Below are 6,178 nucleotides of genomic sequence, written 5' to 3' on the forward strand. Positions count from 1 at the left end.
TAACAAGGAAAATCCACTTGGAAACGGCTCTTGCTGTTTATGGTCAACCCAATTCCAATTTGTGATACAAACACAAGTCTGCATGTTCTCTTTTTTTTCCTGGCGATATTTGTGTTTTGAAGCTCAGAGATTTACAGGGCTCTGAGCTGAATACCGAGCTATTTACTTTTCCGTGACAGTAAAATTTGCATTTACATGCATTCATTCACCCATGCATTTAATTGTGTCAGATGCCTGTACTGCCTAATAATGAGTTTCTAATCTCTCCACCTGTACATAATTTACCAAACATAAAGAACATCCCCCAAAAGTACAAATTCACCCAGTGTTCACTCAAAGTGGCTGGAATCCCCTGGTCGGGGAAGTCTAACCAGGACTCCAGCAAGAGATTTTCTTCCTTCTGCAGAAAGTCTGCAAAGGCTGATGAAGAGGCCTGGGAAAGGGGACCGCGCGGACGAAAAAGGTCCCACCGAAGCTCCCTGCCCGCACTCCCGACCCGCCTTTTACCTGGACCCAAGCCTCTAGCGGGGCAGGTGGGAGTCTCGGAAGAAGTGCGGCAGCGACAGGAGGTCCCAGGCGCGAAGTCCGGGAAGGCCGCAGGAGGAGGCGACCTGCAGGACGCTGCCCTTTGACCCCATCCCTACTCCGTTTCTCCTAGTCTGGTGGGAGCAACCTTAGGCTGGTTGATGTGGAAGGAGGCGGGCCTGCACGCGGACGCACGCGGAGTGCTGCGTTCACTTCCGTTTCCGGGAGCGCACTACCGTTTCCAGGCAGGAGGGCAACCGGCGGGCCGCGGAATGGGCTGAGAAACAGGAGCAAGGAGATCCACGTGGTGACGTCAGGAGGACGCTACAGCCGCGACCTTCCAAAGCTAGTAGAGAGATCCCAGCGTCCGCCGGGAAAGGCGGAGACAATGGGGTGGGGCGATGCCCTGGGGGCAGGGTTGCCAGTGGGAGAGCCACCCTTCAGGCCCTGCAGACCCCAGGTGAAATCTGCACAGGGGTCTCCTGGAGCTGTGGGAGGGGTTCCTCTTCTTGCTCAAGAGAGTTTTTATATTGCCCGCTTTATGGATGGAAAACAAAGCATGGACGGGCCGTGTAACTTGGCCACATTCACTGACCTAATTAAGAAGTCTCTGAAACTGGATCCTGGGTCGCTGGAGGCCTTACACCCTCCCCCAGGGACTATGGTAAATATCAATCTACAAGCAAAGAAAATCTTTGGAATTTAAAGCCTTGTGTACTGTAGTTCTCATATATATATATATAGTTTTGGTTTTTTTTGAGAAGGAGCCTCGCTCTTCCTAAATTTTTGACAACCAAACAAGAAACTTTATATCACACACACACACACAAACCCTCTTTGGCATTTTCTAAATATCCCTGTAAATAAAACACCTGCCAAGACGTGGTAGGATTTAAGTGATTTGGGACAGGTGTTTTATTCACGTCTGCAATCTCAGTACTTTGGGAGACCCAGGTTGGAGGATTGCTTGAGCCCAGGAGTTAAGAGACCAGCCTGGGCAGACCCCTGTCTCTTAAAAAATAAAAAAAAGTGATAGGGGATAAACGTAGAATTGCCATAGGTCATAATTTGTTTAATAAAAGCTGCTACGTTGGTGTTGTTTTTAGGTCTGACAAACTTCCTCTCCCTGTGTGGTTGTTTCCTGATATAACCCACGTGTTCCTCATCTCGCAGCTCCTGACCCCTATAAAACCTAATGACCAACACCACAGTCATGTAAATAAATTCCCCCCTTCATTTTTTTCCCTAGCCAATCGACAATCACGTGAAGAAAGACAGGAATAAACCCATGGTCCTTAAAAAAAGGCACAGTCCCACAGGCCCTCTCTCTCTTCCTCTCTCCAGTAACCTACCCACAGTTTGAGCACCATACCCTCTCTGGACTTTCTGTGGGTCATTATTCAGCACCCCTAACTTCTCTGGAATCTAGAATAAACTTTTTTCTTTCCTTAATTTTGGTTTCACTTTCTCATTGTGTCTCACTTGACACACCTGAACTTAACATCCTCCACCAGCTCTCCTAGAGAGTGGCTATCTTGGGCCGGACATGTTGGCTCACGCCTGTAATCCCAGCACTTTGGGAGGCCGAGGTGAGCAGATGACCTGAGGTCAGGAGTGGCCAGCATGGTGAAACCCCGTCTCTACAAAAAATATAAAGATTAGCTGGGCATGGTGGGACATGCCTGTAATCCCAGCTGCTCGGGAGGCTGAGGCACGAGAATCACGTGAACCCAGGAGGCAGATGTTGCAGTGAGCTGAGATAGTGCCACTGCACTCCAGCCTGGATGACAGAGTGAGACTCTGTCTTAATAAAAATTAAAAATAAATTTAAAAAGTGTGGCTATATTGGCTTTTGGCCTTTCTCAAGAGAGAAACCTCAAGACTAAATTGGAAAATAAACATTAGTACTAAAAAATGACACCAACACATGATCCGGCAGTTCCACTTCTGGGTGTATTGATCAAAAAGTTGAAAGCAGGTATTGGAAGAGATATTTGTACACCCATGTTCATGGCAGCTTTATTCACAATATCGAAAAGGTGAAAGCAAATCAAAACGTGGTCTAGCCATACAATAGAATATTATCCATCCTTAAAAACTGAAATTCTGAGATGTGCTATAACATGAACCTTGAACATGTTATGCTAAATGAAATAAACTAGTCACAAAAAGTCAAATACTGTGACTTCACTTTTATGAGGTAACTACAGTAGTGGGATTAACACAGACACATGTTGGAACAGCTAAGTTCCTCTTCAAAGACTCAACTTTCCGGCCGGGCGCGGTGGCTCACGCCTGTAATCCCAGCACTTTGGGAGGCCGAGGCGGGCGGATCACGAGGTCAGGAGATCGAGACCATCCTGGCTAACACGGTGAAACCCCGTCTCTACTAAAAATGCAAAAAATTAGCCGGGCGAGGCGGCGGGCGCCTGTAGTCCCAGCTACTCGGGAGGCTGAGGCAGGAGAATGGCGTGAACCCGGGAGGCAGAGCTTGCAGTGAGCCGAGATCGCGCCACTGCACTCCAGCCTGGGCGACTAAGCGAGACTCTGTCTCAAAAAAAAAAAAAAAAAAAAAAAGACTCAACTTTCTGGTCATAAGTTGTAAAAGTTGTACATCAATCCCACCCACCTTCTTCTGTTCTGTTTACACAAACCGCGCATTTACCCTATTTGGAAAAGTTTAAGTCTTAGCCAATTGGGATCAGCTTAGATTGTGCAGTCCAACCCCAGCCAATCGGGGAAGGACACAGAAACAGGAACTGCGTTAGATTAAAAACTCCTTCCCAATGTGCGTATACTTAATGCCAGCAAAGTGGACACTTAACATGGTTAAAATGTAAACTTTATGTAATATACTTTACCACAATTTTTAAAAAGTGAATAGAGGATTATTAGTTTTATTTAATGAAGCCTCCAAAAACCAGAGATCTGGGGCAAAAGAAATTCAAAACCAGTTTGGCTCACAGTGCATTTTATACAGCCCCTGCTAAATAAAATACCCACTGATAAGTGTTTGGAATTTGATTGCTAACATTAGATTTATACATTAGAAATGTGTGTTTAAAACAGACATTCTCAATCAACTGACAAAAAATTTTTAAAGGATTAGATTTTAAAATAAGTATTAAATTAGATGCAGCACCAAGGAATATATTGGTTTAAAAAATTGCTCAGTGCCAGGTGCGGTGGCTCATGCCTATAATCCCAGCACTTTGGGAGGCCAAGGGGAGGCAGATCACCTGAGGTCAGGAGTTCAAGACCAGTCTGGCCAACATGGCAAAACCCCATCTCTACTAAAAATACAAAAATTAGCCAGGCGTGGCAGCATGTGCCTGTAATCCCAGCTACGCAGGAGAATTGCTTGAACCCAGGAGGCACAGGTTGCAGTGAGCCGAGATCTCTCCACTGCACTCCAGCCTGGACAACAAGAGCAAAACTCCATCTCAGGAAAAAAAAAAAAAAACCACGCTGTTTCAGAGAATTAAACAATGACTTAAAAACCTAACACTAAACAGCATTTTTAAATGTCCTCATCCTGTCACTCCACAGATTCCAAGCACCAAGGAGCCATTGCACTCAAAGCATCAGCTGCCACAGCCAATAGGAAACCAAAATGGCCAGTTACTAGGTAGACACTAGTGGGTAGGCCAGAGAGACCTGTAGACGTATCTCACTGTGCACCAATGGCTGTTGAGGAAAGGTGCGCCTTGGCCAGGAGTTCCAAGAGCCACCTGTGCAGAATTTTCACCAATGTTTCCAAGTGCTGCAGTCACATGGCACTCCAGACCCACCCTGCAATCCACTGCCCCAAAGGTCACCATGGGGTGAGCACAGCTCAACATTGGTGAAAGTGGAGCCTGCGGTTTATATGGGCACAGGATGGGGGTGGGGCAGGCCATGAGTTGTTTTGAAAAAAGCAACATTCGAACCAGAAAAGGAAGATGTAAAGTTCTCACTTTGGGCCAATCTGAAAAGTTACATACTGCACGATTACCAACTCTGTGACATTCTGGAAAAAGCAAAACTATGGAGACAGTAAAAAGATGAGTGGTTGTCAGGGGCTGGGGAGTGGGAAGGAAGAATAGTGGGAGGACAGACAATCTGTGGACTTTGGGTGATAATGAAGTGGCCATATAGGTTCATGAGTTCTAACAAATGTATTACTCTGGTGGAGTACGTTGACGGTGGAAGCTATGCATGTGTAGGGGCAGGAGTAATATAGGACATCTTTGAACCTTCCACATTATTTTCCTGTGAACCTAAAACTGCTCTGGAACGTGGATTTTTTGAGACAGGGTCTGACTCTGTCACCCAGGCTAGAGTGCAGTGGCATAATCTCAGCTCACTGCAACCACCGTCTCCTGGACTAAAATGATTCTCCTGCCTCAGCCTCCTGGGTAGCTGGGACTACAGGCATGAGCCACCATGCCCAGCTAAGTTTTGTCTTTTTTGTAGAGGCGGGGTTTCACCATGTTACCCAGGCTGGTCTTGAACTCCTGAGCTCAAGCGATCCACTCAGCTCAGCCTCTCAAAGTGCCGAGATTACAGCCATGACCCACCACAGCAGGTGAACATGGATTTTTTAAGAGTTAATAAAACATTTTCAATTGGTCAGTGTTTTCCAATCTGAGAAGTGAACATTATTTAGCTGAACTACCACTCTCCAATACCTCTTAAACTAATAGGATTTCCCTCTACTGCAAAACCTTACTTAAGCAATCCCTGAGATAACAGCAAAGGGCTTTCCATGTTTCATAGACTGTACAGTCTCATTGCAAGTTATTTCATTCTGCGTTGTGAAGAGATTCTGACAGTTTTCCCATATTCTTTACATTCATATGGCTATGAACTGTGATATAGTTAAGATATAAGAAGCAAATGAAGTACTTCCTGCATCCTTTTTATAATCACAGGGTTTTACCCCAGTATGAATTCTCACAAAGATATTAAGGCTTGAGCAATGAAATAAAGTGACACCCTATCCCTGGGATATATAGGTTCTTCCTCCAATGTGAGATTTCATGTTAATATTATGGCTTTGTGAGATATTTAAAAGTTGTCATACATTCCCCTACATTCCCAGGACATTTGTAGTCTAACTTTATTTTTATTTATCTTTTTGAGACAGAGTCTTACTTTGTTACCCAGGCTGGAGTGCAGTGGTCTTTCCTCACTTGCAGTCTAATTTTAGATGTGTAAAATAAGCCTCATGGAATTAGTAAAAGCTTTCCCACATGCCTCAAAGCGAAGTCTTCTCTACACTGTGAATTTTTATTCCTTATATAAGGTGTAAACATTTAATGAAATCTCTCCACATTCCTAATAGAGCCTCGGTCCACTCTTAAGTCACTAAGTGTTGGGTGAGGTCACAGTTATGACTTTCATAGTAAAAGAAACTTTCTTGATAGTCCTTGATTTTCACAGGGCCTATCACCACAAGAGTTGGAAGTATTAAGATCTGATGAGCACTTACAGACTTCACATGTCCTACGTTCATAGAACGTCTCTCCTGTGATTGCTTTTGTGTTTGCACTAACACTAATGATAGCTAATGAATGAAAAAAAAAAAAAAAATCACAACAAAATTTCATTATGTTTGAAGAAAGCTTAAAAAGTTGTGTTTTTCCACATTCAGAGCCATCCTGGCCTGCGG

Source organism: Theropithecus gelada, chromosome 19, assembly GCF_003255815.1.
Source record: "Theropithecus gelada isolate Dixy chromosome 19, Tgel_1.0, whole genome shotgun sequence".
NCBI lineage: Eukaryota > Metazoa > Chordata > Mammalia > Primates > Cercopithecidae > Theropithecus > Theropithecus gelada.